Raw genomic sequence first — 26,917 nt, forward strand, 5'->3', positions numbered from 1 at the left:
CGCTGTGAGCAGGGTTTGAATCTGCGCGGGTAAACCCCATTGGATTTCAAGTCCAACGCCTTAACCACTCGGCCATCACAGCTGTGACTCTATGATTAAATTGTCCATACAAAGCATTAGTGATTTTGACATATTGTGGAGAATCATTGTCTTTGAGTCTTGAGTTCTGTTGCATCTCCCAGTTGATGTGAAAATGAACATGATGGAATCAGTGAATTTTACAGCACAGAAGGAAGCCTGTCCACCCGCCGAGCCTGTGCCGGTTCTTTGAAAGATCTGTCAGTTTAATCCCACAATCCAGTTTTTTCCCATCACCCTGGAAACTCATCCTCTTCTCTGGTCGCTATTCTCTGTTTTATGTCCCTCAGCAAATTATGTAACCACGCTGGCCCTGGTCCTTTAATTCCATCACTTTAATTTTTCTAACAGCTCGATTATGTGGTATTTCACAAGACGCCTTTTGAAAGTCCATGTGCAAAGCATCAATCGCATGACCGCTATCCTCATCAACTTTCTCCGTTACTTCATCAAAGAACACATTTCATGAGAAAAGCGCAAACTGCCATGAAAACAAAACCCAGTTCCTCAGTTCACATCCCTTGTCTCAGAAGATTCCCCAAAGAAATATTGTCAACAACCCGCCGTTTTCCTTCCAAAGACCGAGCCCTGTTTCTGCAGTGTGTCTCTGCTGAGCGGTCACTCAGACCTAAATGTATGGATTGAGTTCAAGGCCCAAATTGGTGCGAATGGAACATGTGCGACCTAGAAACAGCAGTGATAGCCAAGCAATGTTAAAGGCTTTAAGAACATGAAAGTGAATGTTACAGTCGGATAAGCCACAGAAAATGAAATGGAAGCAAGTCAGTATTAAAGGTGGAAGGAATAATCTGAGAGATGAGGCGGGTTTGAATGTTGGAGATTGAAGCACAGGCATGTGTAAGTGTGATGATCCATCGAGAAGAAATACATTTTCATGCAGTAAAGATTGGTTATTTTCTGCATTCTATTAGTAGGTGCTGTTGTGTTTTGACTGTATTGTAGGTAGAACATTGTTTATAGAGTCTCAGGAGTCTCTGGAGGGCTAAAGAGTTACTCGTTTATTATATCCATATAATTATTTATACTTGCCACAAGCCAATCCAGCCAGCACACATGGTGTTGCTTCTACCTTCTTCCAAAGCCGAGCACCCAACTGAAGAGAACATCGTGAACACTAAAGTGGGAGATGTTTACTCTCACTGTCCAAACATTAACCCTTTCAGGCCCTTATAATACAGAAACAGCAGCTTGTGTCCTGGTCTTTTGAAGTCAAGACACTGACGCTGAATACCATTTTAAATGTGCCGACCCTTCACTGCAGCTCACCTCATCAAAACATTCACTGTTGTCATAGGCCTGTTCGGTATCTTCCTGAGCTACATCTGCTGAACAACATTAGCTTCTCACAGCTCCACTTCCTTCACATTGAAAACCAGTGAGAAAATATGAACCGTTTCAAAGCTAAGCCATGTGACCGAGGTTGGAAGGAGAGTGTGACTGTTGATAATTGCTAATGGGAATAACACTTGCACATTAATGCATTCAGTAACTGGAAGAAGCAGGAATTTATCTATTTATCCTCTTGTCTGCAAAGCCCATCACTTCTCAATGTCCAACATCTTTCATTCCCACTCCCGACTGGGTTTCATCAAACTGTAATCCGCCTGGGAGCTGGCGGAGCAGAGGGAGAGCAGTGACAGAGGCAGGAGGAGATGTTACGTGAAACTGGCAGAGTTTGAAGTCTCTCAGTTGTTTCTATTGAATAATGATGGCCGTGCATTGCCTTGCACATTTCACAGGAGCCTCATTGAGTAGGTTGGTGCAATATGGAAAATGGAACTTGTACATTCAAAGCTTGTCCTTCTAATTCACCTCAGTGTCCATTTCATGTTCCTCCCGACAGCAACCGGAGCTTTCATTGGCTGAACAAGACTTCTGTGATCTAAACAAACAGATCATTTTGTGTGATAAACAAGTCTGTGGCGAAAGTGTCTTGAAGTGAAGTAATGGGAAAAAATAGATTCGGTCATTAACTAGCAGGAGTTGAGAACAGTTTTCCTGGTGGTCTAGTGGTTAGAATTTTATGCTTTTATCACTGTGGTCGCCGTTCAATCCCATTCACGGGATGCTCTGTTCTTGCTGCTGTGCGAACTGTCAAAACCAACATGAGATCCTTGCTGAATAAACAGTGAAGATGCTCAGCTCCTCTGTCAGGATGTGGAATGAAAGGCAGAATTGACATTTTAGGTCAACGATTATTCTTCAGAGCTGCAGAGGTCAGAAATGCAACAAGTTGAAAACAATTCGAGGCAGAGCGTGGGGAGTGGAAGACGGCAAGCAAAGGGCTGTGAAATGTTGCAAGACAGAGTGATATACTGACTGAAGGGATGATGGTGCAAGGAAAATGTGGGTGTGAATGGGACACATTTTTCTGCCTGCTGTTCAAACTGGCACACACATCATTCCTGATCAACCAATCACAATGGCTCTGTTAAAGAAGCACGCTGGGCCGAATGGCCTCCTTCTGTGCTGTACTTTTCTATAATTGTATGTTTCTCAACATCACTGCTGCTGCCTTCACAGTCATTCTGACATCTTACAATCCATTACAGACAAATACACTTTCGTACCTTGTATTATTGCCTTTTGATCTCATGACACTGAGGAAATATAGTGAGAGTTTTTCTTGCCATTTCTATCACCAGATTTGGAACCAGACCTCCTGAATGACATTTTAAATGGTGCCAACCCTTCACTGCAGCTCAGCTCAACAAAACATTCACTGTTATCATCGGCCTGTTCGGTATCTTCTTGCATTACATCTGCTGAACAACATTAGCTTCAAGTAGCTCCGCTTTCTTCACATTGAAAACCAGTGAGAAATTATGCACAGTTTGAAATCGAAGCAACGTGTACAAGATTGGAAGGAGAGTGTGACTGTTAATAATTGTGAATGGGAACAACTCTTGCACATTCCTCTTTCAGTATCTGGAAGAAGCAGGAAGATGAGATCACAGTGTTTATTTATCCTGTTATCTGCAAAACCCATCCCTTCTCAATGTCCTGTATCTTTCATTCCCACTCCCTGCTTTCCAGGGAAAGTTGGGTTTCATGAATTCGGTGTGTTTGCATAAAGCAGCTAATTCACCTGGGAGCTGGAGGAGCAGAGGGAGCTGGAGGATAAGCAGTGACAGAAGCAGAAGGAGATGCCACATGAAAGTGGTAGAATTTGCTGTGTGTCAGTTGTTTCTATTGATGTTTGATGGCCGTGCATTGCCTTGCACATTTCACAGGAGCCACATTGATTAGGTTGGTGCATTTTGGAAATTGAAACTTGTGCACCTGCAGTTTTATGCTCATGTCAACACACTCGGTGCTGTCCTTGACTTTTGTGGTCTCGATAAAAGTTAGTTTTTTTTTAAAATGAGAAACTAGTCTGTGGTGAAAGTGGCCTGAAGTGAAGAAATAGCAAAAATAGCGTGGATCAGCTAACTTTCAGTGAAGTCTGGCAGACGGAACAGCAGGGACAAATAGCTGTCCCATTACCAACCACATTTTCCTTGCACCATCATCCCTTTTATCAGTACATCACTCTGTGTTGTAACTTTTCACAACCCTTCTCGTGTTCCAATTCGCTCCCCTTGTTCTTTCTCTGTAATTGTTATCGATCTGTTACATCTCTGACTTCTCCATCTCTGATGAATAATCACTGATCTAGAGCTTTAATTGTGTTTTTCTCTCCACTGTTAGCGCCAGATGTGCTGAGTACCTTCATTTCGCGAGTAAATCATGTTTGTGAGAGTTGCCATAGCAGCATAAAGGTATCATTTTCTGATCAGGAATCAAACCCAGGCTATGGCAGTAAGTGCACTCAATCCTAACCACTCGAGCACCAGTGAAGATCGGCAGTGCCTTTTCAGGTTATTTGCTTTTCCCATTTTTCCACTTTCAGTAGGAAATTTCTCTGATTCTGTGAAGATTCCAGTTCTGCCGTGCTCATTTGACACAGAAATCTGGTTCAAATTAACAAAACCAAAGAGCGTTCCCACTCATTCACTGAAAGTTCGATTGCCTTTAACACATTGCAAGGATCTCTATTAAAAGACATTTTCTGGATATTTTCATTCCTCATCCATATTACTTTTGGTTTCGAAGAAATCTGCAATATCTCACTGATGCCAATCAATGCGAATATTTCCAATCAGCAAAATGATCAGTCAAGTCAGCAGACTGCAGCACATGGATGTTTCATTGGTGAACAAGTCAGTGATGTCGCCAGAAAACCAACTGCTTAAAACTGATAGAAACTCGCTGTGAGCAAGGTTTGAACCTGCGCGGGGAAACCCCATTGGATTTCAAGTCCAACGCCTTAACCACTCGGCCATCACAGCTGCGGGGCTATGATTAAATTGTCCATACAAAGCATTAGTGATTTTGACATATTGTGGAGAATCATTGTCTTTGAGTCTTGAGTTCTGTTGCATCTCCCAGTTGATGTGAAAATGAACATGATGGAATCAGTGAATTTTACAGCACAGAAGGAAGCCTGTCCACCCGCCGAGCCTGTGCCGGTTCTTTGAAAGATCTGTCAGTTTAATCCCACAATCCAGTTTTTTCCCATCACCCTGGAAACTCATCCTCTTCTCTGGTCGCTATTCTCTGTTTTATGTCCCTCAGCAAATTATGTAACCACGCTGGCCCTGGTCCTTTAATTCCATCACTTTAATTTTTCTAACAGCTCGATTATGTGGTATTTCACAAGACACCTTTTGAAAGTCCATGTGTAAAGCATCAATCACATGACCGCTATCCTCATCAACTTTCTCCGTTACTTCATCAAAGAACACATTTCATGAGAAAAGCACAAACTGCCATGAAAACAAAACCCAGTTCCTCAGTTCACATCCCTTGTCTCAGAAGATTCCCCAAAGAAATATTGTCAACAACCCGCCGTTGTCCTTCCAAAGACCGAGCCCTGTTTCTGCAGTGTGTCTCTGCCGAGCGGTCACTCAGACCTAAATGTATGGATTGAGTTCAAGGCCCAAATTGGTGCGAATGGAACATGTGCAACACAGAAACATCGGTGGGAACCGAGCAATGTTAAAGGCTTTAAGAACATGAAAGTGAATGTTACAGTCGGATAAGCCACAGAAAATGAAATAGAAGCAAGTCAGTATTAAAGGTGGAAGGAATAATCTGAGAGATGAGGCGGGTTTGAATGTTGGAGATTGAAGCACAGGCATGTGTAAGTGTGATGATCCATCGAGAAGAAATACATTTTCATGCAGTAAAGATTGGTTATTTTCTGCATTCTATTAGTAGGTGCTGTTGTGTTTTGACTGTATTGTAGGTAGAACATTGTTTATAGAGTCTCAGGAGTTTCTGTAGGGCTAAAGAATTACTCGTTTATTATATCCATATAATTATTTATACTTGCCACAAGCCTATCCAGCCAGCACACATGGTGTTGCTTCTACCTTCTTCCAAAGCCGAGCACCCAACTGAAGAGAACATCGTGAACACTAAAGTGGGAGATGTTGACTCTCACTGTCCAAACATTAACCCTTTCAGGCCCTTATAATACAGAAACAGCAGCTTGTGTCCTGGTCTTTTGAAGTCAAGACACTGACGCTGAATACCATTTTAAATGTGCCGACCCTTCACTGCAGCTCACCTCATCAAAACATTCACTGTTGTCATAGGCCTGTTCGGTATCTTCCTGAGCTACATCTGCTGAACAACATTAGCTTCTCACAGCTCCACTTCCTTCACATTGAAAACCAGTGAGAAAATATGAACCGTTTCAAAGCTAAGCCATGTGACCGAGGTTGGAAGGAGAGTGTGACTGTTGATAATTGATAATGGGAACCACTCTTGCACATTAATGCATTCAGTAACTGGAAGAAGCAGGAATTTATCTATTTATCCGGTGATCTGCAAAGCCCATCACTTCTCAATGTCCAACATCTTTCATTCCCACTCCCGACTGGGTTTCATCAAACTGTAATCCGCCTGGGAGCTGGCGGAGCAGAGGGAGAGCAGTGACAGAGGCAGGAGGAGATGTCACGTGAAACTGGCAGAGTTTGAAGTCTCTCAGTTGTTTCTATTGAATAATGATGGCCGTGCATTGCCTTGCACATTTCACAGGAGCCTCATTGAGTAGGTTGGTGCAATATGGAAAATGGAACTTGTACATTCAAAGCTGGTCCTTCTAAATCACCTCAGTGTCCATTTCATGTTCGTCCCGACAGCAACCAGTGCTTTCATTGGCTGAACAAGCCTTCTGTGATCTAACAAAACAGATCATTTTGTGTGACAAACAAGTCTGTGGCGAAAGTATCTTGAAGTGAAGTAATGGGAAAAAATAACATCGGTCATTAACCAGCAGGAGTTGAGAACAGTTTTCCTGGTGGTCTAGTGGTTAGGATTTTATGCTTTTATCACTATGGTCGCCGTTCAATCCCATTCACAGGATGCTCTGTTCTTGCTGCTGTGCGAACTGTCAAAACCAACATGAGATCCTTGCTGAATAAACAGTGAAGATGCTCAGCTCCTCTGTCAGGATGTGGAATGAAAAGCAGAATTGACATTTTAGGTCAACGATTATTCTTCAGAGCTGCAGAGGTCAGAAATGCAACAAGTTGAAAACAATTCGAGGCAGAGCGTGGGGAGTGGAAGACGGCAAGCAAAGGGCTGTGAAATGTTGCAAGACAGAGTGATATACTGACTGAAGGGATGATGGTGCAAGGAAAATGTGGGTGTGAATGGGACACATTTTTCTGCCTGCTGTTCAAACTGGCACACACATCATTCCTGATCAACCAATCACAATGGCTCTGTTAAAGAAGCACGCTGGGCCGAATGGCCTCCTTCTGTGCTGTACTTTTCTATAATTGTATGTTTCTCAACATCACTGCTGCTGCCTTCACAGTCATTCTGACATCTTACAATCCATTACAGACAAATACACTTTCGCACCTTGTATCATTGCCTTTTGATCTCATGACTCTGAGGAAATTCAGTGAGAGTTTATCTTGTCATTTCTATCACCAGATTTGGAACCAGACCTCCTGAATGACATTTTAAATGGTGCCAACCCTTCACTGCAGCTCAGCTCAACAAAACATTCACTGTTATCATCGGCCTGTTCGGTATCTTCTTGCATTACATCTGCTGAACAACATTAGCTTCAAGTAGCTCCGCTTTCTTCACATTGAAAACCAGTGAGAAATTATGCACAGTTTGAAATCGAAGCAACGTGTACAAGATTGGAAGGAGAGTGTGACTGTTAATAATTGTGAATGGGAACAACTCTTGCACATTCCTCTTTCAGTATCTGGAAGAAGCAGGAAGATGAGATCACAGTGTTTATTTATCCTGTTATCTGCAAAACCCATCCCTTCTCAATGTCCTGTATCTTTCATTCCCACTCCCTGCTTTCCAGGGAAAGTTGGGTTTCATGAATTCGGTGTGTTTGCATAAAGCAGCTAATTCACCTGGGAGCTGGAGGAGCAGAGGGAGCTGGAGGATAAGCAGTGACAGAAGCAGAAGGAGATGCCACATGAAAGTGGTAGAATTTGCTGTGTGTCAGTTGTTTCTATTGATGTTTGATGGCCGTGCATTGCCTTGCACATTTCACAGGAGCCACATTGATTAGGTTGGTGCATTTTGGAAATTGAAACTTGTGCACCTGCAGTTTTATGCTCATGTCAACACACTCGGTGCTGTCCTTGACTTTTGTGGTCTCGATAAAAGTTAGTTTTTTTTTAAAATGAGAAACTAGTCTGTGGTGAAAGTGGCCTGAAGTGAAGAAATAGCAAAAATAGCGTGGATCAGCTAACTTTCAGTGAAGTCTGGCAGACGGAACAGCAGGGACAAATAGCTGTCCCATTACCAACCACATTTTCCTTGCACCATCATCCCTTTTATCAGTACATCACTCTGTGTTGTAACTTTTCACAACCCTTCTCGTGTTCCAATTCGCTCCCCTTGTTCTTTCTCTGTAATTGTTATCGATCTGTTACATCTCTGACTTCTCCATCTCTGATGAATAATCACTGATCTAGAGCTTTAATTGTGTTTTTCTCTCCACTGTTAGCGCCAGATGTGCTGAGTACCTTCATTTCGCGAGTAAATCATGTTTGTGAGAGTTGCCATAGCAGCATAAAGGTATCATTTTCTGATCAGGAATCAAACCCAGGCTATGGCAGTAAGTGCACTCAATCCTAACCACTCGAGCACCAGTGAAGATCGGCAGTGCCTTTTCAGGTTATTTGCTTTTCCCATTTTTCCACTTTCAGTAGGAAATTTCTCTGATTCTGTGAAGATTCCAGTTCTGCCGTGCTCATTTGACACAGAAATCTGGTTCAAATTAACAAAACCAAAGAGCGTTCCCACTCATTCACTGAAAGTTCGATTGCCTTTAACACATTGCAAGGATCTCTATTAAAAGACATTTTCTGGATATTTTCATTCCTCATCCATATTACTTTTGGTTTCGAAGAAATCTGCAATATCTCACTGATGCCAATCAATGCGAATATTTCCAATCAGCAAAATGATCAGTCAAGTCAGCAGACTGCAGCACATGGATGTTTCATTGGTGAACAAGTCAGTGATGTCGCCAGAAAACCAACTGCTTAAAACTGATAGAAACTCGCTGTGAGCAAGGTTTGAACCTGCGCGGGGAAACCCCATTGGATTTCAAGTCCAACGCCTTAACCACTCGGCCATCACAGCTGCGGGGCTATGATTAAATTGTCCATACAAAGCATTAGTGATTTTGACATATTGTGGAGAATCATTGTCTTTGAGTCTTGAGTTCTGTTGCATCTCCCAGTTGATGTGAAAATGAACATGATGGAATCAGTGAATTTTACAGCACAGAAGGAAGCCTGTCCACCCGCCGAGCCTGTGCCGGTTCTTTGAAAGATCTGTCAGTTTAATCCCACAATCCAGTTTTTTCCCATCACCCTGGAAACTCATCCTCTTCTCTGGTCGCTATTCTCTGTTTTATGTCCCTCAGCAAATTATGTAACCACGCTGGCCCTGGTCCTTTAATTCCATCACTTTAATTTTTCTAACAGCTCGATTATGTGGTATTTCACAAGACACCTTTTGAAAGTCCATGTGCAAAGCATCAATCACATGACCGCTATCCTCATCAACTTTCTCCGTTACTTCATCAAAGAACACATTTCATGAGAAAAGCACAAACTGCCATGAAAACAAAACCCAGTTCCTCAGTTCACATCCCTTGTCTCAGAAGATTCCCCAAAGAAATATTGTCAACAACCCGCCGTTGTCCTTCCAAAGACCGAGCCCTGTTTCTGCAGTGTGTCTCTGCCGAGCGGTCACTCAGACCTAAATGTATGGATTGAGTTCAAGGCCCAAATTGGTGCGAATGGAACATGTGCAACACAGAAACATCGGTGGGAACCGAGCAATGTTAAAGGCTTTAAGAACATGAAAGTGAATGTTACAGTCGGATAAGCCACAGAAAATGAAATAGAAGCAAGTCAGTATTAAAGGTGGAAGGAATAATCTGAGAGATGAGGCGGGTTTGAATGTTGGAGATTGAAGCACAGGCATGTGTAAGTGTGATGATCCATCGAGAAGAAATACATTTTCATGCAGTAAAGATTGGTTATTTTCTGCATTCTATTAGTAGGTGCTGTTGTGTTTTGACTGTATTGTAGGTAGAACATTGTTTATAGAGTCTCAGGAGTTTCTGTAGGGCTAAAGAATTACTCGTTTATTATATCCATATAATTATTTATACTTGCCACAAGCCTATCCAGCCAGCACACATGGTGTTGCTTCTACCTTCTTCCAAAGCCGAGCACCCAACTGAAGAGAACATCGTGAACACTAAAGTGGGAGATGTTGACTCTCACTGTCCAAACATTAACCCTTTCAGGCCCTTATAATACAGAAACAGCAGCTTGTGTCCTGGTCTTTTGAAGTCAAGACACTGACGCTGAATACCATTTTAAATGTGCCGACCCTTCACTGCAGCTCACCTCATCAAAACATTCACTGTTGTCATAGGCCTGTTCGGTATCTTCCTGAGCTACATCTGCTGAACAACATTAGCTTCTCACAGCTCCACTTCCTTCACATTGAAAACCAGTGAGAAAATATGAACCGTTTCAAAGCTAAGCCATGTGACCGAGGTTGGAAGGAGAGTGTGACTGTTGATAATTGATAATGGGAACCACTCTTGCACATTAATGCATTCAGTAACTGGAAGAAGCAGGAATTTATCTATTTATCCGGTGATCTGCAAAGCCCATCACTTCTCAATGTCCAACATCTTTCATTCCCACTCCCGACTGGGTTTCATCAAACTGTAATCCGCCTGGGAGCTGGCGGAGCAGAGGGAGAGCAGTGACAGAGGCAGGAGGAGATGTCACGTGAAACTGGCAGAGTTTGAAGTCTCTCAGTTGTTTCTATTGAATAATGATGGCCGTGCATTGCCTTGCACATTTCACAGGAGCCTCATTGAGTAGGTTGGTGCAATATGGAAAATGGAACTTGTACATTCAAAGCTTGTCCTTCTAATTCACCTCAGTGTCCATTTCATGTTCGTCCCGACAGCAACCAGTGCTTTCATTGGCTGAACAAGCCTTCTGTGATCTAACAAAACAGATCATTTTGTGTGACAAACAAGTCTGTGGCGAAAGTATCTTGAAGTGAAGTAATGGGAAAAAATAACATCGGTCATTAACCAGCAGGAGTTGAGAACAGTTTTCCTGGTGGTCTAGTGGTTAGGATTTTATGCTTTTATCACTATGGTCGCCGTTCAATCCCATTCACAGGATGCTCTGTTCTTGCTGCTGTGCGAACTGTCAAAACCAACATGAGATCCTTGCTGAATAAACAGTGAAGATGCTCAGCTCCTCTGTCAGGATGTGGAATGAAAAGCAGAATTGACATTTTAGGTCAACGATTATTCTTCAGAGCTGCAGAGGTCAGAAATGCAACAAGTTGAAAACAATTCGAGGCAGAGCGTGGGGAGTGGAAGACGGCAAGCAAAGGGCTGTGAAATGTTGCAAGACAGAGTGATATACTGACTGAAGGGATGATGGTGCAAGGAAAATGTGGGTGTGAATGGGACACATTTTTCTGCCTGCTGTTCAAACTGGCACACACATCATTCCTGATCAACCAATCACAATGGCTCTGTTAAAGAAGCACGCTGGGCCGAATGGCCTCCTTCTGTGCTGTACTTTTCTATAATTGTATGTTTCTCAACATCACTGCTGCTGCCTTCACAGTCATTCTGACATCTTACAATCCATTACAGACAAATACACTTTCGCACCTTGTATCATTGCCTTTTGATCTCATGACTCTGAGGAAATTCAGTGAGAGTTTATCTTGTCATTTCTATCACCAGATTTGGAACCAGACCTCCTGAATGACATTTTAAATGGTGCCAACCCTTCACTGCAGCTCAGCTCAACAAAACATTCACTGTTATCATCGGCCTGTTCGGTATCTTCTTGCATTACATCTGCTGAACAACATTAGCTTCAAGTAGCTCCGCTTTCTTCACATTGAAAACCAGTGAGAAATTATGCACAGTTTGAAATCGAAGCAACGTGTACAAGATTGGAAGGAGAGTGTGACTGTTAATAATTGTGAATGGGAACAACTCTTGCACATTCCTCTTTCAGTATCTGGAAGAAGCAGGAAGATGAGATCACAGTGTTTATTTATCCTGTTATCTGCAAAACCCATCCCTTCTCAATGTCCTGTATCTTTCATTCCCACTCCCTGCTTTCCAGGGAAAGTTGGGTTTCATGAATTCGGTGTGTTTGCATAAAGCAGCTAATTCACCTGGGAGCTGGAGGAGCAGAGGGAGCTGGAGGATAAGCAGTGACAGAAGCAGAAGGAGATGCCACATGAAAGTGGTAGAATTTGCTGTGTGTCAGTTGTTTCTATTGATGTTTGATGGCCGTGCATTGCCTTGCACATTTCACAGGAGCCACATTGATTATGTTGGTGCATTTTGGAAATTGAAACTTGTGCACCTGCAGTTTTATGCTCATGTCAACACACTCGGTGCTGTCCTTGACTTTTGTGGTCTAGGTAAACGTTAGTTTTTTTTTAAAATGAGAAACTAGTCTGTGGTGAAAGTGGCCTGAAGTGAAGAAATAGCAAAAATAGCGTGGATCAGCTAACTTTCAGTGAAGTCTGGCAGACGGAACAGCAGGGACAAATAGCTGTCCCATTACCAACCACATTTTCCTTGCACCATCATCCCTTTTATCAGTACATCACTCTGTGTTGTAACTTTTCACAACCCTTCTCGTGTTCCAATTCGCTCCCCTTGTTCTTTCTCTGTAATTGTTATCGATCTGTTACATCTCTGACTTCTCCATCTCTGATGAATAATCACTGATCTAGAGCTTTAATTGTGTTTTTCTCTCCACTGTTAGCGCCAGATGTGCTGAGTACCTTCATTTCGCGAGTAAATCATGTTTGTGAGAGTTGCCATAGCAGCATAAAGGTATCATTTTCTGATCAGGAATCAAACCCAGGCTATGGCAGTAAGTGCACTCAATCCTAACCACTCGAGCACGAGTGAAGATCGGCAGTGCCTTTTCAGGTTATTTGCTTTTCCCATTTTTCCACTTTCAGTAGGAAATTTCTCTGATTCTGTGAAGATTCCAGTTCTGCCGTGCTCATTTGACACAGAAATCTGGTTCAAATTAACAAAACCAAAGGGCGTTTCCACTCATTCACTGAAAGTTCGATTGCCTTTAACACATTGCAAGGATCTCTATTAAAAGACATTTTCTGGATATTTTCATTCCTCATCCATATTACTTTTGGTTTCGAAGAAATCTGCAATATCTCACTGATGCCAATCAATGCGAATATTTCCAATCAGCAAAATGATCAGTCAAGTCAGCAGACTGCAACACATAGATGTTTCATTGGTGAACAAGTCAGTGATGTCGCCAGAAAGCCAACTGCTTAAAACTGAACAAAACTCGCTGTGAGCAGGGTTTGAACCTGCGCGGGGAAACCCTATTGGACTTCGAGTCCAACGCCTTAACCACTCGGCCATCACAGCTGCGGCGATATGATTAAATTGTCCATACAAAGCATTAGTGATTTTGACATATTATGGAGAATCATTGTCTTTGAGTCTTGAGTTCTGTTGCATCTCCCAGTTGATGTGAAAATGAACATGATGGAATCAGTGAATTTTACAGCACAGAAGGAAGCCTGTCCACCCGCCGAGCCTGTGCCGGTTCTTTGAAAGAGCTGTCAGTTTAATCCCACAATCCAGTTTTTTCCCATCACCCTGGAAACTCATCCTCTTCTCTGGTCGCTATTCTCTGTTTTATGTCCCTCAGCAAATTATGTAACCACGCTGGCCCTGGTCCTTTAATTCCATCACTTTAATTTTTCTAACAGCTCGATTATGTGGTATTTCACAAGACGCCTTTTGAAAGTCCATGTGCAAAGCATCAATCACATGACCGCTATCCTCATCAACTTTCTCCGTTACTTCATCAAAGAACACATTTCATGAGAAAAGCGCAAACTGCCATGAAAACAAAACCCAGTTCCTCAGTTCACATCCCTTGTCTCAGAAGATTCCCCAAAGAAATATTGTCAACAACCCGCCGTTGTCCTTCCAAAGCCCGAGCCCTGTTTCTGCAGTGTGTCTCTGCCGAGCGGTCACTCAGACCTAAATGTATGGATTGAGTTCAAGGCCCAAATTGGTGCGAATGGAACAAGAAAGGGAATAGGAACAACCCTGGGAATTACAGGCCAGTTAGTCTTACTTCGGTGGTAGGCAAGTTGATGGAAAAGGTGCTGAGGGATAGGATTTCTGAGCATCTGGAAAGACACTGCTTGATTCGGGACAGTCAGCACGGTTTTGTGAGGGGTAGGTCTTGCCTCACAAGCCTGATTGAATTCTTTGAGCAGGTGACCAAGCAAGTGGATGAGGGTAAACCAGTGGATGTGGTGTACATGGATTTTAGTAAGGCATTTGATAAGGTCCCCCATGGTAGACTTATGGAGAAAGTCAGGAGGCATGGGATAGTGGGGAATGTGGCCATTTGGATTAAGAATTGGCTAACTGATAGAAGGCAGAGAGTGGTCTTAGATGGTAAATACTCAGCCTGGAGCCCAGTTACCAGTGGCGTGCCACAGGGATCAGTTCTGGGTCCTCTCCTGTTTGTGATTTTTATTAACGACTTGGATGAGGAAGTCGAAGGGTGGGTCAGTAAATTTGCAGATGATACAAAGGTTGGTGGAGTTGTGGATACCGAGGAGGGCTATTGTCGTCTGCAAAGGGACTTGGATAGGTTGCAGTGCTGGGCTGAAAAGTGGCAGATGGAGTTTAACCCTGAAAAGTGTGAGGTCGTCCATTTTGGAAGGACAAACACGAATGCAAAATACTGGGTTAACGGTAGGGTTCTTGGGCATGTGGAGGAGCAGAGAGACCTTGGGGTCTATGTGCATAGATCGTTGAAAGTTGCAACTCAGGTGGATAGGGCTGTGAAGAAGGCATATGGGGTGTTAGCGTTCATTAGCAGAGGGATTGAATTTAAGAGCCGTGAGGTGATGATGCAGCTGTACAGGACCTTGGTAAGGCCTCATTTGGAGTACTGTGTGCAGTTCTGGTCGCCTCATTTTAGGAAGGATGTGGAAGCCTTGGAGAGGGTGCAGAGGAGGTTTACCAGGATGTTGCCTGGAATGGAGAATAAGTCTTACGAGGAAAGGCTGAACATTCTAGGCCTCTTCTCATTAGAACGGAGAAGGATGAGGGGTGACATGATAGAGGTTTATAAGATGATCAGGGGAATAGATAGGGTAGACAGTCAGAAACTTTTTCCCCGGGTGGAGCAAAGCGTTACAAGGGGTCATAAATTTAAGGTGAAGGGTGGGAGATATAAGGGGGATGTCAGGGGAAGGTTCTTTACCCAGAGAGTGGTCGGGGCATGGAATGCCTTGCCTGGGGAAGTTGTTGAGTCAGAAGCTTTCGGGACTTTCAAATGGCTTTTAGATAGGTATATGGATAAAGGAGAATGATGGGGTATAGATTAAATTGTCCTTGACAGAGGACAAAGGATCGGCACAACATCGTGGGCCGAAGGGCCTGTTCTGTGCTGTATTTTTCTATGTTCTATGTTCTATGTTCTATGTGCAACCCAGAAACAGCGGAGGGAACCGAGCAATGTTAAAGGCTTTAAGAACATGAAAGTGAATGTTACAGTCGGATAAGCCACAGAAAATGAAATGGAAGCAAGTCAGTATTAAAGGTGGAAGGAATAATCTGAGAGATGAGGCGGGTTTGAATGTTGGAGATTGAAGCACAGGCATGTGTAAGTGTGATGATCCATCGAGAAGAAATACATTTTCATGCAGTAAAGATTGGTTATTTTCTGCATTCTATTAGTAGGTGCTGTTGTGTTTTGACTGTATTGTAGGTAGAACATTGTTTATAGAGTCTCAGGAGTCTCTGTAGGGCTAAAGAATTACTCGTTTATTATATCCATATAATTATTTATACTTTCCACATGCCTATCCAGCCAGCACACATGGTGTTGCTTCTACCTTCTTCCAAAGCCGAGCACCCAACTGACGAGAACATCGTGAACGCTAAAGTGGGAGATGTTTACTCTCACTGTCCAAACATTAACCCTTTCAGGCCCTTATAATACAGAAACAGCAGCTTGTGTCCTGGTCTTTTGAAGTCAAGACACTGACGCTGAATACCATTTTAAATGTGCCGACCCTTCACTGCAGCTCACCTCATCAAAACATTCACTGTTGTCACAGGCCTGTTCGGTATCTTCCTGAGCTACATCTGCTGAACAACATTAGCTTCTCACAGCTCCACTTCCTTCACATTGAAAACCAGTGAGAAAATATGAACAGTTTCAATGCTAAGCCATGTGACCGAGGTTGGAAGGAGAGTGTGACTGTTGATAATTGATAATGGGAACCACTCTTGCACATTAATGCATTCAGTAACTGGAAGAAGCAGGAATTTATCTATTTATCCTCTTATCTGCAAAGCCCATCACTTCTCAATGTCCAACATCTTTCATTCCCACTCCCGACTGGGTTTCATCAAACTGTAATCCGCCTGGGAGCTGGCGGAGCAGAGGGAGAGCAGTGACAGAGGCAGGAGGAGATGTCATGTGAAACTGGCAGAGTTTGAAGTCTCTCAGTTGTTTCTATTGAATAATGATTGCCGTGCATTGTCTTGCACATTTCACAGGAGCCTCATTGAGTAGGTTGGTGCAAATTGGAAATTGAAACTTGTACATTCACAGCTTGTCCTTCTAATTCACCTCAGTGTCCATTTCATGTTCCTCCCGACAGCAACCGGTGCTTTCATTGGCTGAACAAGACTTCTGTGATCTAAACAAACAGATCATTTTGTGTGATAACCAAGTCTGTGGCGAAAGTGTCTTGAAGTGAAGTAATGGGAAAAAATAGATTCGGTCATTAACTAGCAGGAGTTGAGAACAGTTTTCCTGGTGGTCTAGTGGTTAGGATTTTATGCTTTTATCACTGTGGTCGCCGTTCAATCCCATTCACGGGATGCTCTGTTCTTGCTGCTGTGTGAACTGTCAAAACCAACATGAGATCCTTGCTGAATAAACAGTGAAGATGCTCAGCTCCTCTGTCAGGATGTGGAATGAAAGGCAGAATTGACATTTTAGGTCAACGATTATTCTTCAGAGCTGCAGAGGTCAGAAATGCAACAAGTTGAAAACAATTCGAGGCAGAGCGTGGGGAGTGGAAGACGGCAAGCAAAGGGCTGTGAAATGTTGCAAGACAGAGTGATATACTGACTGAAGGGATGATGGTGCAAGGAAAATGTGGGTGTGAATGGGACACATTTTTCTGCCTGCTGTTCAAACTGGCACACACATCATTCCTGATCAACCAATCACAATGGCTCTGTTAAAGAAGCACGCTGGGCCGAATGGCCTCCTTCTGTGCTGTACTTTTCTATAATTGTATGTTTCTCAACATCACTGCTGCTGCCTTCACAGTCATTCTGACATCTTACAATCCATTACAGACAAATACACTTTCATACCTTGTATTATTGCCTTTTGATCTCATGACACTGAGGAAATATAGTGAGAGTTTTTCTTGCCATTTCTATCACCAGATTTGGAACCAGACCTCCTGAATGACATTTTAAATGGTGCCAACCCTTCACTGCAGCTCAGCTCAACAAAACATTCACTGTTATCATCGGCCTGTTCGGTATCTTCTTGCACATTCTGGTGTATCTGCTGAACAACATTAGCTTCAAGTAGCTCCGCTTTCTTCACATTGAAAACTAGTGAGAAATTATGCACAGTTTGAAATCGAAGCAACGTGTACAAGATTGGAAGGAGAGTGTGACTGTTGATAATTGTGAATGGGAACAACTCTTGCACATTCCTCTTTCAGTATCCGGAAGTAGCAGGAAGATGAGATCACAGTGTTTATTTATCCTGTTATCTGCAAAACCCATCCCTTCTCAATGTCCTGTATCTTTCATTCCCACTCCCTGCTTTCCAGGGAAAGTTGGGTTTCATGAATTCGGTGTGTTTGCATAAAGCAGCTAATTCACCTGGGAGCTGGAGGAGCAGAGGGAGCTGGAGGATAAGCAGTGACAGAAGCAGAAGGAGATGCCACATGAAAGTGGGAGAATTTGCTGTGTGTCAGTTGTTTCTATTGATGTTTGATGGCCGTGCATTGCCTTGCACATTTCACAGGAGCCGCTTGATTAGGTTGGTGCATTTTGGAAATTGAAACTTGTGCACCTGCAGTTTTATGCTCATGTCAACACACTCGGTGCTGTCCTTGACTTTTGTGGTTTAGGTAAACGTTAGTTTTTTTTTAAAATGAGAAACTAGTCTGTGGTGAAAGTGGCCTGAAGTGAAGAAATAGCAAAAATAGCGTGGATCAGCTAACTTTCAGTGAAGTCTGGCAGACGGAACAGCAGGGACAAATAGCTGTCCCATTACCAACCACATTTTCCTTGCACCATCATCCCTTTTATCAGTACATCACTCTGTGTTGTAACTTTTCACAACCCTTCTCTTGTTCCAATTCGCTCCCCTTGTTCTTTCTCTGTAATTGTTATCGATCTGTTACATCTCCGACTTCTCCATCTCTGATGAATAATCACTGATCTAGAGCTTTAATTGTGTTTTTCTCTCCACTGTTAGCGCCAGATGTGCTGAGTACCTTCATTTCGCGAGTAAATCATGTTTGTGAGAGTTGCCATAGCAGCATAAAGATATCATTTTCTGATCAGGAATCAAACCCAGGCTATGGCAATAAGTGCACTCAATCCTAACCACTCGAGCACGAGTGAAGATCGGCAGTGCCTTTTCAGGTTATTTGCTTTTCCCATTTTTCCACTTTCAGTAGGAAATTTCTCTGATTCTGTGAAGATTCCAGTTCTGCCGTGGTCATTTGACACAGAAATCTGGTTCAAATTAACGAAACCAAAGGGCGTTCCCACTCATTCACTGAAGGTTCGATTGCCTTCAACACATTGCAAGGATCTCTATTAAAAGACATTTTCTGGCTATTTTCATTCCTCATCCATATTACCTTTGGTTTCGAAGAAATCTGCAATATCTCACTGATGCCAATCAATGTGAATATTTCCAATCAGCGAAATGATCAGTTAAGTCAGCAGACTGCAGCACATGGATGTTTAATTGGTGAACAAGTCAGTGATGTCGCCAGAAAGCCAACTGCTTAAAACTGAATGAAACTCGCTGTGAGCAGGGTTTGAACCTGCGCAGGGAAACCCCATTGGATTTCAAGTCCAACGCCTTAACCACTCGGCCATCACAGCTGTCACTCTATGATTAAATTGTCCATACAAAGCATTAGTGATTTTGACATATTGTGGAGAATCATTGTCTTTGAGCCTTGAGTTCTGTTGCATCTCCCAGTTGATGTGAAAATGAACATGATGGAATCAGTGAATTTTACAGCACAGAAGGAAGCCTGTCCACCCGCCGAGCCTGTGCCGGCTCTTTGATAGAACTGTCAGTTTAATCCCACAATCCAGTTTTTCCCCATCACCCTGGAAACTCATCCTCTTCTCTGGTCGTTATTCTCTGTTTTATATCCCTCAGCAAATTATGTAACCACGCTGGCCCTGGTCCTTTAATTCCATCACTTTAATTTTTCTAACAGCTCGATTATGTGGTATTTCACCGGATGCCTTTTGAAAGTCCATGTGCAAAGCATCAATCACATGACCGCTATCCTCATCAACTTTCTCCGTTACTTCATCAAAGAACACATTTCATGAGAAAAGCACGAACTGCCATGAAAACAAAACCCAGTTCCTCAGTTCACATCCCTTGTCTCAGAAGATTCCTCAAAGAAATATTGTCAACAACCCGCCGTTGTCCTTCCAAAGACCGAGCCCTGTTTTGCAGTGTGTCTCTGCCGAGCGGTCACTCAGACCTAAATGTATGGATTGAGTTCAAGGCCCAAATTGGTGCGAATGGAACATGTGCAACCCAGAAACAGCGGTGGTAACCGAGCAATGTTAAAGGCTTTAAGAACATGAAAGTGAGTGTTACAGTCGGATAAGCCACAGAAAATGAAATAGAAGCAAGTCAGTATTAAAGGTGGAAGGAATAATCTGAGAGATGAGGCGGGTTTGAATGTTGGAGATTGAAGCACAGGCATGTGTAAGTGTGATGATCCATCAAGAAGAAATACATTTTCATGCAGTAAAGATTGGTTATTTTCTGCATTCTATTAGTAGGTGCTGTTGTGTTTTGACTGTATTGTAGGTAGAACATTGTTTATGGAGTCTCAGGAGTTTCTGTAGGGCTAAAAAATTACTCGTTTATTATATCCATATAATTATTTATACTTGCCACAAGCCTATCCAGCCAGCACACATGGTGTTGCTTCTACCTTCTTCCAAAGCCGAGCACCCAACTGACGAGAACATCGTGAACACTAAAGTGGGAGATGTTTACTCTCACTGTCCAAACATTAACCCTTTCAGGCCCTTAGAATACAGAAACAGCAGCTTGTGTCCTGGTCTTTTGAAGTCAAGACACTGACGCTGAATACCATTTTAAATGTGCCGATCCTTCACTGCAGCTCACCTCATCAAAACATTCACTGTTGTCACAGGCCTGTTCGGTATCTTCCTGAGCTACATCTGCTGAACAACATTAGCTTCTCACAGCTCCACTTCCTTCACATTGAAAACCAGTGAGAAAATATGAACCGTTTCAAAGCTAAGCCACGTGACCGAGGTTGGAAGGAGAGTGTGACTGTTGATAATTGATAATGGGAACCACTCTTGCACATTAATGCATTCAGTAACTGGAAGAAGCAGGAATTTATCTATTTATCCTCTTATCTGCAAAGCCCATCACTTCTCAATGTCCAACATCTTTCATTCCCACTCCCGAATGGGTTTCATCAAACTGTAATCCGCCTGGGAGCTGGCGGAGCAGAGGGAGAGCAGTGACAGAGGCAGGAGGAGATGTCATGTGAAACTGGCAGAGTTTGAAGTCTCTCAGTTGTTTCTATTGAATAATGATGCCCGTGCATTGTCTTGCACATTTCACAGGAGCCTCATTGAGTAGGTTGGTGCAATATGGAAATTGAAACTTGTACATTCACAGCTTGCCCTTCTAATTCACCTCAGTGTCCATTTCATGTTCCTCCCGACAGCAACCGGTGCTTTCATTGGCTGAACAAGACTTCTGTGATCGAAACAAACAGATCATTTTGTGTGATAACCAAGTCTGTGGCGAAAGTGTCTTGAAGTGAGGTAATGGGAAAAAATAGATTCGGTCATTAACTAGCAGGAGTTGAGAACAGTTTTCCTGGTGGTCTAGTGGTTAGGATTTTATGCTTTTATCACTGTGGTCGCCGTTCAATCCCATTCACGGGATGCTCTGTTCTTGCTGCTGTGTGAACTGTCAAAACCAACATGAGATCCTTGCTGAATAAACAGTGAAGATGCTCAGCTCCTCTGTCAGGATGTGGAATGAAAGGCAGAATTGACATTTTAGGTCAACGATTATTCTTCAGAGCTGCAGAGGTCAGAAATGCAACAAGTTGAAAACAATTCGAGGCAGAGCGTGGGGAGTGGAAGACGGCAAGCAAAGGGCTGTGAAATGTTGCAAGACAGAGTGATGTACTGACTGAAGGGATGATGGTGCAAGGAAAATGTGGGTGTGAATGGGACACATTTTTCTGCCTGCTGTTCAAACTGGCACACACATCATTCCTGATCAACCAATCACATTGGCTCTGTTAAAGAAGCACGCTGGGCCGAATGGCCTCCTTCTGTGCTGTACTTTTCTATAATTGTATGTTTCTCAACATCACTGCTGCTGCCTTCACAGTCATTCTGACATCTCACAATCCATTACAGACAAATACACTTTCATACCTTGTATTATTGCCTTTTGATCTCATGACACTGAGGAAATATAGTGAGAGTTTTTCTTGTAATTTCTATCACCAGATTTGGAACCAGACCTCCTGAATGACATTTTAAATGGTGCCAACCCTTCACTGCAGCTCAGCTCAACAAAACATTCACTGTTATCATCGGCCTGTTCGGTATCTTCTTGCACATTCTGGTGTATCTGCTGAACAACATTAGCTTCAAGTAGCTCCGCTTTCTTCACATTGAAAACCAGTGAGAAATTATGCACAGTTTGAAATCGAAGCAACGTGTACAAGATTGGAAGGAGAGTGTGACTGTTAATAATTGTGAATGGGAACAACTCTTGCACATTCCTGTATTCAGTATCCGGAAGTAGCAGGAAGATGAGATCACAGTGTTTATTTATCCTGTTATCTGTAAAACCCATCCCTTCTCAATGTCCTGTATCTTTCATTCCCATTCCCTGCTTTCCAGGGAAAGTTGGGTTTCATGAATTCGGTGTGTTTGCATAAAGCAGCTAATTCGCCTGGGAGCTGGAGGTGCAGAGGGAGCTGGAGGATAAGCAGTGACAGAAGCAGAAGGAGATGCCACATGAAAGTGGTAGAATTTGCTGTGTGTCAGTTGTTTCTATTGATGTTTGATGGCCGTGCATTGCCTTGCACATTTCACAGGAGCCGCTTGATTAGGTTGGTGCATTTCGGAAATTGAAACTTGTGCACCTGCCGTTTTATGCTCATGTCAACTCACTCGGTGCTGTCCTTGACTTTTGTGGTCTGGGTAAACGTTAGTTTTTTTTTTAAATGAGAAACTAGTCTGTGGTGAAAGTGGCCTGAAGTGAAGAAATAGCAAAAATAGCGTGGATCAGCTAACTTTCAGTGAAGTCTGGCAGACGGAACAGCAGGGACAAATAACTGTCCCATTACCAACCACATTTTCCTTGCACCATCATCCCTTTTATCAGTACATCACTCTGTGTTGTAACTTTTCACAACCCTTCACGTGTTCCATTTCACTCCCCTTTTTCTTTCTCTGTAATTGTTATCGATCTGTTACATCTCCGACTTCTCCATCTCTGATGAATAATCACTGATCTAGAGCTTTAATTGTGTTTTTCTCTCCACTGTTAGCGCCAGATGTGCTGAGTAAATCATGTTTGTGAGAGTTGCCATAGCAGCATAAAGGTATCATTTTCTGATCAGGAATCAAACCCAGGCTATGACAGTAAGTGCACTCAATCCTAACCACTCGAGCACGAGTGAAGATCGGCAGTGCCTTTTCAGGTTATTTGCTTTTCCCATTTTTCCACTTTCAGTAGGAAATTTCTCTGATTCTGTGAAGATTCCAGTTCTGCCGTGGTCATTTGACACAGAAATCTGGTTCAAATTAACGAAACCAAAGGGCGTTCCCACTCATTCACTGAAGGTTCGATTGCCTTCAACACATTGCAAGGATCTCTATTAAAAGACATTTTCTGGCTATTTTCATTCCTCATCCAAATTACCTTTGGTTTCGAAGAAATCTGCAATACCTCACTGATGCCAATCAATGCGAATATTTCCAATCAGCGAAATGATCAGTCAAGTCAGCAGACTGCAGCACATGGATGTTTCATTGGTGAACAAGTCAGTGATGTCGCCAGAAAGCCAACTGCTTAAAACTGATAGAAACATGCTTTGAGCAGGGTTTGAACCTGCACGGGGAAACCCCATTGGATTTCAAGTCCAACGCCTTAACCACTCGGCCATCACAGCTGTGGAGCTGTGATTAAATTGTCCATACAAAGCATTAGTGATTTTGACATATTGTGGAGAATCATTGTCTTTGAGCCTTGAGTTCTGTTGCATCTCCCAGTTGATGTGAAAATGAACATGATGGAATCAGTGAATTTTACAGCACAGAAGGAAGCCTGTCCACCCGCCGAGCCTGTGCCGGTTCTTTGAAAGATCTGTCAGTTTAATCCCACAATCCAGCTTTTTCCCATCACCCTGGAAACTCATCCTCTTCTCTGGTCGCTATTCTCTGTTTTATGTCCCTCAGCAAATTATGTAACCACGCTGGCCCTGGTCCTTCAATTCCATCACTTTAATTTTTCTAACAGCTCGATTATGTGGAATTTCACCAGACGCCTTTTGAAAGTCCATGTGCAAAGCATCAATCACATGACCGCTATCCTCATCAACTTTCTCCGTTACTTCATCAAAGAACACATTTCATGAGAAAAGCACGAACTGCCATGAAAACAAAACCCAGTTCCTCAGTTCACATCCCTTGTCTCAGAAGATTCCTCAAAGAAATATTGTCAACAACCCGCCGTTGTCCTTCCAAAGACCGAGCCCTGTTTCTGCAGTGTGTCTCTGCCGAGCGGTCACTCAGACCTAAATGTATGGATTGAGTTCAAGGCCCAAATTGGTGCGAATGGAACATGTGCAACCCAGAAACAGCGGTGGGAACCGAGCAATGTTAAAGGCTTTAAGAACATGAAAGTGAATGTTACAGTCGGATAAGCCACAGAAAATGAAATAGAAGCAAGTCAGTATTAAAGGTGGAAGAAATAATCAGAGAGATGAGGCGGGTTTGAATGTTGGAGATTGAAGCACAGGCATGTGTAAGTGTGATGATCCATCAAGAAGAAATACATTTTCATGCAGTAAAGATTGGTTATTTTCTGCATTCTATTAGTAGGTGCTGTTGTGTTTTGACTGTACTGTAGGTAGAGCATTGTTGATAGAGTCTCAGGAGTCTCTGTAGGGCTAAAGAATTACTCGTTTATTATATCCATATAATTATTTATACTTTCCACAAGCCTATCCAGCCAGCACACATAGTGTTGCTTCTACCATCTTCCAAAGCCGAGCACCCAACTGACGAGAACATCGTGAACACGAAAGTGGGAGATGTTTACTCTCACTGTCCAAACATTAACCCTTTCAGGCCCTTATAATACAGAAACAGCAGCTTGTGTCCTGGTCTTTTGAAGTCAAGACACTGACGCTGAATACCATTTTAAATGTGCCGACCCTTCACTGCAGCTCACCTCATCAAAACATTCACTGTTGTCACAGGCGTGTTCGGTATCTTCCTGAGCTACATCTGCTGAACAACATTAGCTTCTCACAGCTCCACTTCCTTCACATTGAAAACCAGTGAGAAAATATGAACAGTTTCAAAGCTAAGCCATGTGACCGAGGTTGGAAGGAGAGTGTGACTGTTGATAAGTGATAATGGGAACCACTCTTGCACATTAATGCATTCAGTAACTGGAAGAAGCAGGAATTTATCTATTTATCCTGTTATCTGCAAAGCCCATCACTTCTCAATGTCCAACATCTTTCATTCCCACTCCCGACTGGGTTTCATCAAACTGTAATCCGCCTGGGAGCTGGCGGAGCAGAGGGAGAGCAGTGACAGAGGCAGGAGGAGATGTTACGTGAAACTGGCAGAGTTTGAAGTCTCTCAGTTGTTTCTATTGAATAATGATGGCCGTGCATTGCCTTGCACATTTCACAGGAGCCTCATTGAGTAGGTTGGTGCAATATGGAAAATGGAACTTGTACATTCAAAGCTTGTCCTTCTAATTCACCTCAGTGTCCATTTCATGTTCCTCCCGACAGCAACCGGTGCTTTCATTGGCTGAACAAGACTTCTGTGATCTAAACAAACAGATCATTTTGTGTGACAAACAAGTCTGTGGCGAAAGTGTCTTGAAGTGAAGTAATGGGAAAAAATAGATTCGGTCATTAACTAGCAGGAGTTGAGAACAGTTTTCCTGGTGGTCTAGTGGTTAGGATTTTATGCTTTTATCACTGTGGTCGCCGTTCAATCCCATTCATGGGATGCTCTGTTCTTGCTGCTGTGCGAACTGTCAAAACCAACATGAGATCCTTGCTGAATAAACAGTGAAGATGCTCAGCTCCTCTGTCAGGATGTGGAATGAAAGGCAGAATTGACATTTTAGGTCAACGATTATTCTTCAGAGCTGCAGAGGTCAGAAATGCAACAAGTTGAAAACAATTCGAGGCAGAGCGTGGGGAGTGGAAGACGGCAAGCAAAGGGCTGTGAAATGTTGCAAGACAGAGTGATATACTGACTGAAGGGATGATGGTGCAAGGAAAATGTGGGTGTGAATGGGACACATTTTTCTGCCTGCTGTTCAAACTGGCATACACATCATTCCTGATCAACCAATCACAATGGCTCTGTTAAAGAAGCACGCTGGGCCGAATGGCCTCCTTCTGTGCTGTACTTTTCTACAATTGTATGTTTCTCAACATCACTGCTGCTGCCTTCACAGTCATTCTGACATCTTACAATCCATTACAGACAAATACACTTTCGTACCATGTATCATTGCCTTTTGATCTCATGACTCTGAGGAAATTCAGTGAGAGTTTTTCTTGTCATTTCTATCACCAGATTTGGAACCAGACCTCCTGAATGACATTTTAAATGGTGCCAACCCTTCACTGCAGCTCAGCTCAACAAAACATTCACTGTTATCATCGGCCTGTTCGGTATCTTCTTGCACATTCTGCTGTATCTGCTGAACAACATTAGCTTCAAGTAGCTCCGCTTTCTTCACATTGAAAACTAGTGAGAAATTATGCACAGTTTGAAATCTAACCAACGTGTACAAGATTGGAAGGAGAGTGTGACTGTTGATAATTGTGAATGGGAACAACTCTTGCACATTCCTCTTTCAGTATCTGGAAGAAGCAGGAAGATGAGATCACAGTGTTTATTTATCCTGTTATCTGCAAAACCCATCCCTTCTCAATGTCCTGTATCTTTCATTCCCATTCCCTGCTTTCCAGGGAAAGTTGGGTTTCATGAATTCGGTGTGTTTGCATAAAGCAGCTAATTCACCTGGGAGCTGGAGGAGCAGAGGGAGCTGGAGGATAAGCAGTGACAGAAGCAGAAGGAGATGCCACATGAAAGTGGTAGAATTTGCTGTGTGTCAGTTGTTTCTATTGATGTTTGATGGCCGTGCATTGCCTTGCACATTTCACAGGAGCCGCTTGATTAGGTTGGTGCATTTTGGAAATTGAAACTTGTGCACCTGCAGTTTTATGCTCATGTCAACACACTCGGTGCTGTCCTTGACTTTTGTGGTCTGGGTAAACGTTAGTTTTTTTTAAAAATGAGAAACTAGTCTGTGGTGAAAGTGGCCTGAAGTGAAGAAATAGCAAAAATAGCGTGGATCAGCTAACTTTCAGTGAAGTCTGGCAGACGGAACAGCAGGCACAAATAGCTGTCCCATTACCAACCACATTTTCCTTGCACCATCATCCCTTTTATCAGTACATCACTCTGTGTTGTAACTTTTCACAACCCTTCACGTGTTCGCTTTCACTCCCCTTGTTCTTTCTCTGTAATTGTTATCGATCTGTTACATCTCCGACTTCTCCATCTCTGATGAATAATCACTGATCTAGAGCT

General features: G+C 42.9%; 6 non-coding genes across 6 annotated transcripts; all 6 read right to left on the reverse strand.

Annotated features, from left to right (window-relative positions):
- On the reverse strand, nucleotides 1-82 carry trnas-uga (transfer RNA serine (anticodon UGA)). The gene has a single exon. It is a non-coding gene; the product is annotated as a tRNA-Ser (tRNA).
- A 4,266-nt stretch (nucleotides 83-4,348) lies between these two features.
- trnas-uga (transfer RNA serine (anticodon UGA)) lies at nucleotides 4,349-4,430 on the reverse strand. Its single transcript has one exon. It is a non-coding gene; the product is annotated as a tRNA-Ser (tRNA).
- Nucleotides 4,431-8,696: 4,266 nt separating this feature from the next.
- trnas-uga (transfer RNA serine (anticodon UGA)) lies at nucleotides 8,697-8,778 on the reverse strand. Its single transcript has one exon. It is a non-coding gene; the product is annotated as a tRNA-Ser (tRNA).
- Nucleotides 8,779-13,044: 4,266 nt separating this feature from the next.
- On the reverse strand, nucleotides 13,045-13,126 carry trnas-cga (transfer RNA serine (anticodon CGA)). Its single transcript has one exon. It is a non-coding gene; the product is annotated as a tRNA-Ser (tRNA).
- Nucleotides 13,127-18,813: 5,687 nt separating this feature from the next.
- Nucleotides 18,814-18,895, reverse strand: trnas-uga (transfer RNA serine (anticodon UGA)). The gene has a single exon. It is a non-coding gene; the product is annotated as a tRNA-Ser (tRNA).
- A 4,255-nt stretch (nucleotides 18,896-23,150) lies between these two features.
- trnas-uga (transfer RNA serine (anticodon UGA)) lies at nucleotides 23,151-23,232 on the reverse strand. The gene has a single exon. It is a non-coding gene; the product is annotated as a tRNA-Ser (tRNA).
- Between the last annotated feature and the right edge of the window lie 3,685 nt (nucleotides 23,233-26,917).

Source organism: Heterodontus francisci, chromosome 34 (genome assembly GCF_036365525.1).
Source record: "Heterodontus francisci isolate sHetFra1 chromosome 34, sHetFra1.hap1, whole genome shotgun sequence".
Lineage (NCBI taxonomy): Eukaryota > Metazoa > Chordata > Chondrichthyes > Heterodontiformes > Heterodontidae > Heterodontus > Heterodontus francisci.